This window comes from Cynara cardunculus (assembly GCF_001531365.2).
Source record: "Cynara cardunculus var. scolymus isolate 2C chromosome LG 1, CcrdV1, whole genome shotgun sequence".
In the NCBI taxonomy this organism is placed as follows: Eukaryota; Viridiplantae; Streptophyta; class Magnoliopsida; order Asterales; family Asteraceae; genus Cynara; species Cynara cardunculus.
Window position 1 is genome coordinate 49148461 of NC_037528.1, and position 12045 is coordinate 49160505.

The 12045-nt window shown below is 36.3% G+C and overlaps 1 long non-coding RNA gene and 1 pseudogene across 1 annotated transcript; one reads left to right on the forward strand and one right to left on the reverse strand.

Moving 5' to 3' along the window:
- Positions 1–441: 441 nt before the first annotated feature.
- Positions 442–5941, forward strand: LOC112526613. Its single transcript, XR_003070616.1, has 2 exons — positions 442–518; positions 5539–5941. It is a non-coding gene; the product is annotated as an uncharacterized LOC112526613 (long non-coding RNA).
- A 392-nt stretch (positions 5942–6333) lies between these two features.
- Positions 6334–8315, reverse strand: LOC112507178 (annotated as a pseudogene).
- Between the last annotated feature and the right edge of the window lie 3730 nt (positions 8316–12045).

Genomic DNA, 12045 nt, shown 5'->3' on the forward strand with positions numbered 1-12045 from the left:
AAACGAACGGGCTAAACGAACATAAATAAATATTACTTGAATTCAAAGTAAATAAATAAAATATTGTATATTAAATTTAATATATAAACGAACATAAACGAACATAAACGAACGTAAACGAACGATAAATGAACGAACGTAAACGAACGGTAAATGAACGAACGTTCATGAACATAAATGAACGAATGAGACTCTTGTTCATGTTCGTTCGTTTAACTAAACGAACACAAAAAATTGTTCATGTTCATTCATTTATTAAATAAGCGAACATAAACGAACTTCCTGCCGAACGGTTCGCTGAACGTTCGGTTCGTTTACAGCCTTACAAATCACTATCCCCAAACTCCATGTCGTCTCCATGTCCGGAACATCATTATTTTACTTAATGCACATCTATTTAATTCATCTTTTTATTCTCTCTCTTCACTAAAGTGATGATATGCAAGGTGTTGATTGGTGGATAAGGAGAGACATGAAGTTTGGGAACAAGATATCTTCGATTAATGGAGCAAACTCGAGTACCTCCCTGTTTAATTTCTCTCGACTCTTTACACCCCTATTGGCAATTTCTACCACATGCTAATACATTTCTTATAAATTTTTTGTGTTCTTTGACAACCAAGTTACATGTTTTGCTTTAAAAAGGTCAATGATGATAAGGATCTCAATAGCAATCTGGTTTGAAAATGTCCTTTTTTTTTATTAACCTGGATATCCAACCTTCTATGCGAGCTGACTAATCCCAGGGTGACCACCTGCTTTGCAGATAGCCCGGAGTCACCACATTTGAACCTCCGTGGCCACTAGGGGATTTTTATTCCTCCTTGGATTTGAACCTGGGACTTCCTGGTACTTTTGACCTTTGGAGCCAAGCTCAAACCAATCAGGCACCACCCTTGTGGTTAAACTTGCTTTTTTGCTTATGTCCTGTAAATGTTTCGGGCTTATCAGAGAAAACCACCAAAATTAAACCCTGAATTTCAAGTGTGATCCCAGTGCATCAAGACTATTCGTGGTTCATGAGAGCTGAAGAGAAAAGTCTTTTGTACAAGCATTTTCCTTAATTTTGCAAAGAAACTGTTTCTGTGACCCTGAAACACTGAAGTTTTATTTTTGCCTAGATGAATGTTATGCAGAGAAGTTACTTACAGCCATATAAATGCCAACTCAGTGGACCAATTTAACAATTTGCAGGAGTTACTCAATAGTGTTATGTAGTTTTTGTATCACAGTAACTCCCTCATAGACGATTGACACCCGACTTATCCCCATACTTGGTTTAAGGTCATTTTATTTTACAAATATGAACCTTGCTGCAAATGGGTACAAGTTTGCAAACACAAAGCTTAATCTATAAAATTAAGAATAATAATCAAAGAGGGTGAGTGCCTAAATCAAAGTTATGTCTATGACACGTTGAACCTAGCTCTAGCATGGCCCTGAGATACCTGGAAATGCTCTGTCATGCCTAAATGTGCCATCAGAAGCCAAACATGAGTTAGAAATTCACCACCTCTCCCAAGCTGCTGCGAATGCTGAACCCCTCTGCAGTTAGCAGCAGCATAAGCTAAGATCTCGATCCATACTTGACTCACCACCTTCCACATCGGTCCCCTTTCCATTTCCCTCAAATCTAATGCGAGTCTGCAACCCTCAAACAGTACAGATTTGGATCGATCCCCCTTCACAATACTAGGCAACAATTCCTTACAATCAACTTCAAGCAACTTTCTGCATGCTTCTGCTTTTTCGGTAATAGGACCTTTTGTTTTGAAGAAACGCATGGCATCAGCACACGTGTCACGATACCTGATTATTCCAATACCCATTGGCAGCATTTCAGGGTTTGAAATGAGAAGATTCACCAAATATTCAGATATGTGCTTGCTTTCAATGCGGTTGATTTCAAATGGATCGTTAACCTCCGAGTAGTAGCAAAGAGCAGTAGCAATGTGCCAGATAAGAACAATTTGGTAGAATTCCGCCTCATTGATGCTCCACAGAAGAGTGGTACACTTATTCTTTTGGAGAGAAAAACTAGAAAAACTACCATTCTGAATACATAATGCTTTAGAATCATAGCTACAAGCCATGAAATCACAAAAATGTGTGTAAATCATATCCTTTAGGTTGTCAGAAACATTTCTATATGACTGGTATCGTTGGGTCTCTAGATACTTATCTACCCCAAATAATTTCTGAGCTGGCAAAAATCTAGCTGGCTTCTCCCCGAGGGCTACACTTAGTAGGTCTGACTGAGCAGTGGAATTGGACCACCTTTGTTTACTCGGTTGCTTTAGGAATGGGAATATGAGGATGTTACGAGTGTGGTTCTGCTGGTTCAACCAGATATCAGTCCAATCCGAGCGGAGCATGGTAATAAGCATGAAGATTTCCTTTAAGATTTCTGCTGCCATTAGTAGGTAAGTAATGGCAACGTCAATGACACCGAAATTGCCCATTTCACTGTAGAAAAGGAAGCCCAGAAGTACCAGAAGAATGAGAAAAGCACTAGTTGCGTGAAGTATGAGGCCTGTGTAAGTATAGACCACCGTTGCTTTCGTGTAAAGCTGGTCATATGCAAATCCGATTTCAATCTCAACCACGCAGAAAGCTTCACGAGCAGAATCAAGATGGCGGAAATAGGTTTTGCTCCTATCCCTATCTTCGTATGTGAGTATGAGGTCAACAAAAAGCCGCTTGAATGTTTGGAATAGATCGTATGCTTCGAGAATTTCCTTACACGGGCTTTCAGGAGATGCATGAACGATGGGAAGAGGGGGTTCTGCGACCCCCTCAATCTTCATAATGAAACCCTGTGACTTTTTCAGTTGGAACTCCTCCAGGAATTTGACATAATCAGGACCTGGGTCGGCAGGGCCAAGCATTGACTCTCGGAGATGCTCAGTGTTTCCTACCCTTAGAGCCCAAACACGTTGAAAACATTTGATGCAACCGGCTGCAAAAACGAATATGCTTAGCAGCGGAAGATGAGAGCAACCTGGCCAGGACAACAAGAGGATATAGAGAGCAACTCCTGATTGAAACACCAGAAACACCAAGTGTCTTAACCAAAGCTCATTGTCTTCCGAAGAGTAGGCAGTGATCGAGTTTGGACCACCAAGGTGAAGAAGGAGAAACGATGCCCAGAAAGACATGAGCTCTCTTGTGTTCGATTTCTGATGTTTTGAAATGGAATGAGGGGCGTTGTTGCATACTTCTAAGGCACTTTGGGCAGTAATACTTAGGGCTATCGGTACAACCGCATATGCCAAAAAGTATATGAACCAGAGAATGGTTCTGAGTAGGGTTCTTGGATGGGTTTTCCGAATATTTCCTAGTAGACTTAAGATGATCTGCAAACTAAGGCTGGCGAGGATCAGTCCCCGCAGTGCCTGCTCATTCCACATCTGTTTAACATCTTCTGGTACCACCTGGAATAACGTTCTCTCGTCTCCAAGCGTGATTGAACCTATGACCGATAAGAAGTTAAAAAGGTAAGGCATTCAGCCGCATGTTCGATAGCGATGGAGGATAGATTTATGAACAACATGGTATTAGTAAAGAAGTATTTGTGAACAAGAGACAAAACTTACCATTGGAAGTCATCACCCAACAAGATTCTTCAACTAACGCGGTAGCTTAACCGGTAAGGACTTGAGTTTGCTCGCGTTAGGGCTACTGGAGGTTTGTCGCTCTGTTAAGTTCAGAGTCTCATGGGATTAGTTGAGATGAGCACAAGCTAGCCCAGACGCCCACGGTTATCCAAAGATTCTTTCAAGTCCTTAGAATTTCACTTTTAAGGAAGGTGTATATAAAGGATGGGATCTCTGATTATTATGCAAGTGTATGTCATATCCTAATTACTAAGAAAACTCCATTACAATTTCAAGGTAAAGTTTTACAAAATATTTAGAAATGAGTAATTAAATTTCCAACAAGAAATTCTTGGTCAAAGACAGAGGAAAATAGTATGAATTCTTATTGTTCTTCCAGTTCTCTTCTATGTTCTTTCAGTGACATGTTCCCAGAAATTCCTGAGGCCGGTGTGGTGGTGGTGGTGTGGTGTGGTCAGTGGTGTGGTGTGGTGTGGTGGGTTGGGAGGAGGTGTTGGTCTATACTGACAATTTTAAGATAACTGAACTTACATTTTCCTTGTTCATACATTAAAATAACAAGATTAGACCAGGAGAAATTAAGGTGCCATTTATATTTTTTTAAGATATGTTAACGTCTGAAGTCTTATTTCATTTTTTATTGATAAGAGGTGGTGTTGAAGTGTGTAAGCATCATCAATAAGAATGTTTGTTTTTGTTAACTTATCAAAAATAATATTTTAATTTTATTTAAAATCAAAATAGAAGTGTTGTTATTAATTCAAGAATACTAAGTTTTGTGCTATTAAGACTTGTACATATTAGATGTTCTCAGTTCTCAAATGTTCCATTGTCAAGGTACAAGTCGTAAAGCTTGAGTTTGTTATAGGCCTCTGGTTTTTTAGGTTTCCAAATTTTTTATTTTTTGTTTTAGAATATTAATGGTTTTACCTCTTGTCCAATAAGAGGAAGGTAAGAGGTTTTAAGCTTTTATCACGGAAAAAGAAGTCTTATAAGTCTCGGAAAAAGAACTTTCAATATCATATATGATTAACCTTTTCTTTGAGCGTGTTTAATTATATATGGTTTAATGTCTATATGTTGTAAATGCAACATTTATTTGATCATATATGATTAAACTCGTATATCATGTGTGTAATCATATATGATATTGAAACTTCTCGCCTTCTCGTAAAATATTTAGTTTCTTGTTTGTTCAAATGAGAGGGTAATCCATCTACCAGAAAGGTCAAATCACATGTGATTCTAGAGTAAGTCACATATAATACACACACCGTGTTGACCAGCCATTGCACACATGACTTTTCATGCGACCTTGGTAGCATAGACTAGTTGTGGGTCCTTCTGGACGTTTTATATCACATGTGATTTTGCTTTAGAATCACAAAAAGGCTAATTATATTGAGAAGGTGAGAAGGGAAGGTTAAGAGAAGGTTCATGTGTGAATCATTGGAAAAATCTATTTAAAGATGCATATATGAACCATACGAATAACTTGCAACTCCTATTCACATATGCATTTTCTTTAGATCTTTTCAATGTTTCACATACGAATCTTCCTACAACCTTCTATCCTTACTTTCTCATGATATTTAGTCTTAATATGAACCGACCCTATATATATATATATATATACACACACACACACACCACTCTTACCATCCAACAATGGCTTTGTGTTGAATGATTGCATAAAAGTTCTTCTGTTGCTTCCTTCTTTGTTCTTGGTGTGACAAACCACATGACATCTATTTTTCAGGTGTTCAATTTTGTTCATCTATAGTTGATTATTTCTCTTGTTACATATGGCATTTTACGGAAACATGGTTTTGCTATGCATCGTTTCATATATTTGGAAAACCATGAACTCGTTAAGCATGGTAGCTTAATACATCGAACTTTTTGCTGTGAAATGATGCAGATTGTATAGTTAGATAAGATTTAAATGACGTTGGCAGTTTATCATGCATATGATGCCAAGCGGATACAGAAATTAGCGGTTGCCTTCATGGATCAATGGGGAAAAGAAACGAAAAGACGTCCAAACTTAAAACAGACATAACATTTGTTAGGGCTAAAACAGTCCTAAGTATTAGAAAGTTTTATAAAGTCAGTTATTTTGTATTATATTGTAATCTTCATGTAATTGGGCTTAAGGGCAATGGGCTTTACTTGTAAATGTCACCTATAAATACGTGACACGGGTTTAGAATTTGAAGTTCATTTTGTCACTTCAATGGGAGTCGTGTAAGGTGATTGAGAGATTTTGTACTTTACTGTTTTCATGAATAAGAAAAGTTGGTCGGTTCTTCAAGTTCGTGATCATCTTCATCTCTCAATTGGGCTCGTAAGATGTGCACGGAAATCTCACGATGGTCGGACCTCGTGACAATAACCTAAGGCGGTTTGCTCAAAATTCTTCATTTCGAGCCCTGAAATTGACTTTGAAGTTCTTTTAGTAGTTTTTGGTTTATATTTGTATCAGTTATAATAAGTCGAACGTGTGAGATCATTAAGTCGATCCAAACCTTACCTTTGTCTCAAGAGACAAAATTACCGGTTCAAAAGAATGATGATGCCTAAACTAGTCACCTACGTTACATTGAACCAAGCTCGAGCATGGCCTTGATGCACCTAGAACTGCTCTCTGATGCCCAATGGAGCCATCAACAGCCAAACATGAGTCAAAAACTCTCCCCCTTTCCGAAGCTGCTGCTCATGGTGCACCCCTCGGCAGTGAGTAGCAGCGTAAACTAGAATCTCGATCCATACTTGACTCACGACKTTCCACATCCGTTYYCTTCCCATCTTTCTCAAAGTTGATGCGAGTCTGCAACCAAAAAACAACACAGCTTTGGATCTTTCTCCCTTCACTTGACTGGGCGACAATTTGGTACAATCAACTTCAAGTAACTTTCAGTAGGCTTCGACCTTTTCGATAATTACGTTTTCTTTGAAGAAGCGTGTGGCTTCGGCACAAGTGTCACGACACGGGATCATCCCGAGACCTATCGGCAACATATTGGGGTATGCCATGAGAAGATGTAAGATAATCATATATGTGCTTGCTTTCTATACAGACGTCCATGAGATCACCCAAATCTTCATCGTCAAGTTTGCAAATTATTGTTATTTTCGTCCCCTATGTCTACTCCTACTTGTAACTGTAAGTATGAGGGACAAAAACGGGAAACAATTGTAAATCACAGAGACGAAAACATCAATAAATTGTAAATTATAAGAATGAAAACACCAATGAATTGTAAATCATAGGGACGAAAATCATTATTACAGAAGTAATAGGATGAAAATAGCAATTTTCAATAAACCACAAGGACTAAAAACGTAATTTACTTTACTGAATTTCTTGCCAATTTCACTTAATTCAATGGAAAGCAACTTAGGTCATTTCCATAGCAATTTGGGTTGTAAAGAAATGTATGCTGATTGGGTCTAATTACATTTAAAATAATTATCATAAAATATTTAAATAAATTTGTCTACAAAAATAAATTGCTTTATATTATGCTTACATATTTAAAATAAAATCATTATTTTGAATATAATATTAAGTTTTTAAAAATCATCAAGTTATATATCATGTTTAATAGCAACAGTTAATTTTTCTTTTTTGAATAATATAATATGAACACCAAATTATGAAGTAAAATCACCATTTTTATGTTTTTGTTTGAGCGAAACTCGATTGATTCCATGTGGTCTGAAGTTAACAGTCAGACAAACCTTCAACGACTCTAAAGGGGACTCGAGTCGGTGACCACTGGGAACCAAACACAAGACCTTAACAATTGAGCTACCCCTCAGGGTTCTTGCGTTAGTCGTTTAGGTATCGTCAAGGATGACTGAACTATGACCAACTGTTTCTGAAACTCGTTTACGAGACGTAACAATCCTTACACTCTTTCAGCCTTCTCCCATCTTTCCGAAGAAACCCTGAATGTGCACAAGCGGTTAAAACCGAGAGAAAAGTGATTGCCATTCGGATTCACACTAGATTTCACCATTCAATCAAAGAACTCCAGAGCTTCCTTGCAATGGCCATGGATGGAAAAGCATGAAATAGATAGCATTGCAACAGGCATCATTGCTTTGCAGCATGCCTTCAAAGATTAGTCTTGCATTGGTCAAATCACCAGATTTTGCATAAATGTCAACTAAACCATTCCGAATAAACTGATTAAGTTTGATTCTTCTTTCAATAATCATGTGGTGAAGAGTTTTACCTGTTTCTAATGAACCCAATTGAGCACAAGCAGATAAAGCACTTCCAAACGAGACCTCATCGGGTTCGAATCCATCTGCTTGCATTTGTGCAAAAGCATCTAAAGCTTCCTCACAAAGACGATTATGACAATACCCAGAAATCAACTAGTTCCAATTTACCATATTCCAAACTTTAAATCATTGATGAATAAGTACAGAAATTACATGGTGGCATAGCCTCAAAAATTTCCTTAGCAGCCTTCATCTGGCCGTTGCTCGCACACCCTTCAACCATAACAGTCCAAGTTATCACATTTATCAGTGCCAAAGGAACCTGATCGAGAATACACCTAGCCATCTTCGTATCACCTGTTCTAGCATACGACGTAAAATTATCTCGATCCATGAAACTGTTGTCCTATAAGACATCTTTCCAAATAAGCATAATGCAGGTTTTGCTCTTCCATTCTTCATATATTGACGGGTGTCGAGTCCGGCAAATAATAAAATTTATGAAAATAAGCCTATTATCTCTAAAACACAACTTGTGATAGCGATAAGTAGGGTCGTCTCCTCAGGGACTCGGTGTTAACCGTAAGTCCAAGACGTAAACGCGTGCAAATTCATTAACATTAAAACAATATATAAAAAAAAAGGGGGGGGGGGGGGTTGGAAGATTTATAAATAAGTAAAAAATTGCCAATTAAATAAAGACTTTTAGACGATATACGAAATAATCTAGCAATGAGAATCGATTGAATAATCATGTGAATTGTGTATCACTGACCCAACCAAACCATTCTCAAAGGATCTCAAATCGGATYGAATACCAATACGCATTGACATTCTATTTGACATAAAACATGACTAATACAAGATGCCCCTATAATTAGCCTCTAATCAACTAATTTAATCCAGTCACGGACTTGGAATTCAATTGTCAATTGCATTAAGTTCATACAAATACYGAAACCAACCAATAAACGGACGCCATTTATGTGAGTTGGGTTATGCCATCCTACAATACATACAATTAACACACTTGCCAACCGTGTATCGTTTGCTACCGAGAGAGATTTACAAACAATTACGGATTCATAAATCACCCTAGCAATTCAAATCCAAATTAGACTAAGCAAGGGATCCAACTTACATAATCAAACTTGAAAAAGGAGAAAACAAGAAAAACACAAGGATTGCATAAATGAAATCCACTAATCATGAACCAAATCCAGTCTCAACACATTCCCAATCATACTCAATTAGCTACCCAATTGCTAGAAATTAAAGAAATTAACTACACATTCTTCAAGACCGATGTAAACTAACCTGTTGATTGAAATGGAGAAATTGACAATAACCTTTAGAAATCGTCTAGAAAACACTCTTAAAATCTGGAAATTGATCTTGTTTCTCCTCCCAATCCACAGGTGCTGTCACTCTCGATTTCTCTTTTCTGCTTCAATCGAACAGCCCCCGTGCGTCTCCTTCTCGATTCCGACTGCTTGCTGCTGTTTCCAATTGACAGCCCCTTGCTGTCACTCGGTTTCTTCCTCCCGTCTGCTGCCTCCCTCGCCTGGATAACCTGCTGTCCTCGACAGCTTCTTCTTCTCCTTCTCGGCTGCTCGATGACATCCCCCTTCTCTCTTGATTCTGCTGCCTCTCTCGATGACAGCCCCTTTCGATTTCCTTCTCGGCTGCTCGATGACAGCCCCCTTCTCTCTTGATTCTGCTGCCTCTCTCGATAACAGCCCCTTTCGATTTCCTTCTCGATTTCCCTCCGATTACAGCCCCCTTTAATCTCGATTCCATCTTGATGCCCACGTTGCTACTGCTGCTGCTGACGTCTCTCTCTCTCCCGACTTCTCTCACTGCACGATCTCTCTCTCGACTTCTGATTTGGGCAGCAGCCCACGACTTCTGATTTGGGCAGCAGCCTTGGGCTGCTGTTTGGGCTATTTTTGGGTTGTTTTTGGGCCTGTTATGGGCTGTTTTTGGGGACTGTTTTGGGCTGTTTGGAGACAGCAAGTGCAGGACTGCAAAGAACCAAAAACAAATAATTAATTCTTCTTTTTTTCCCAATTGAAATAGTCTCATAGGATTAAATATCAACTTAAATAAAAATAGATATTTTAAACATCTAAATGACATTAATCTCAAGGTAATTTTGACGTAAAAATGTATATATTTGTGCTTATCATGTATCCACCTATCATGCGTGGGGTGGGGGTGAGTGGCAGTTGTAACGGCGACAATACTTGGTGTGGTGGTAGAGGTTAGGTTAGGGGCGTGACAGTAACGGTATTAGTATGATCGTAGTAAGGATGTGCAGTGAGTGACTAGGGGGTGGGTGATTGTGATGACAACAATAGTGGCATTGTGGTTACTGTTGGGGTAGGATGGGTGGGTGGCGACGACAGTAGTAGTGTGGTGGGGTATGACGAACAATAGTAGCATGGTCGTGGTGGGTGGTGATGAAACTCAATTCGTTCCATTATAACAAGGAATTATGAATTCATTAATTTGTGGAATTTAATAAAATTTGAAGGATTCCATCTATTTCAAGAAATGAACCAAACAAAAGAATTGGAATTTGATCAAAAGAATTTGTCATTTCAATTCCATCAAATTCCGCAAACCAAACGACACCTAAAGGTGAAAGTAAGCAAACGAGACATAGGTACATGATGAATGAATAATGATGAATTTATCGTTGATGACACAAGGATCCATCGACATCTAATATGGTTGTTTTATTCAAAGTGTAATAGGCTTCCGAGATGTTTTTCGTTCTCTAAGCCCCGTTATTTTGAGAGTATGGTGTAAGGCTTGTTTAGGATGAAAATGTACAAAGAAGAAATGGACGAGATCTAGATGCTTAAAAAACATCAAAAAAAAAAAAAATCAAATATGTGAATCCCATATTAAAATAACATATATTATTTATAATTAAATTTTTAATAACAATAATTATAATTTATCAATACGTATTATAATAATAAATAAGGGCAAAATGCACAAAATAGCAATCTACTTTCTTAATTTTTTTTATAGCATTGTACTTTCAGTTTTTCTTATTACAACAAATATACTTTCAAACTATTTTTTATTAGGACATTGTACTTTGAAAAATTTACCCATTATAGCATTGGGTAACCTTTTGATTTAAATTTACCCATTATACTAGGTTTACATGCTACCTCATTGTCCACATAGGCTGTCCAGATGTACTATAGTGATGTGACTTTCTTACTACATCATTGTACTTTTAAAATTATTTTATCATAGCATCTACTAGTTCTTATTAAACACTGTAATTTTAATTTTAACTTTTAGATATTTTACATGTTATTTAATAAATGTATTAAATGAATTAAAAAAAATTCTAAATTATTCATTAATATACCAATATCAATAAAACTAGTAGAACACAACTTATCTCGCTAATATTTTTAAAAAAATATGTGTTTTTTGAAAAAAAAAAAAAGAATTGTTCTTTTTTTACCAAAAAATATTATCTTTTAAAAAATATATTATATTTGTTCAAAAACTTTTTACTTGATGTATAAATATATTAAATTAAATAGATTTTTTTTGAATTATTTATTAATATAATAATATTAAAAAATTGTGGATAACAATTTATTTCATTAATATTTTAAAGAGAACTTTAAAGGATATGTATTTATTTGAACAATATAAAATAAGAAAAGTTACATTTTTTACAAACAAAATATATCTCGAAAATAATGTTTCATATTTATTTAATAAATATTTTACTATAAGAATATTTAATTTGAATGCAACTTAATAAGAAAAAATAAAAAAAAATTAAATGTTTTTTAGATCATAGCACTGAAAAATAAAAATCTCTAATAATAATTTAAATAGGTTTTTATTTTAATTTTAGTTAAGTTATCAAAATGATGTGTCATCCACATCACCTCATTAAAGCCATACAAGCAAAAAAGTCAAAGGGCTAACCGGTTTAAAAGGTAGCAGGTTATCCATTGTTATTATGGGTATATTTTTTAAAGTACAATGTCTTAATAAAAAATAATTTAAAAGTACATTGCTATAATAAAAAAACAAAAATAGAATGTTATAATAAGAAATTTTATGAAAATAAGTTGTTATTTCATGTATTTACATTAATTACAATTAAGGGAAAAGTACAATAAAAACCAATGAACTTTCTTGTTTG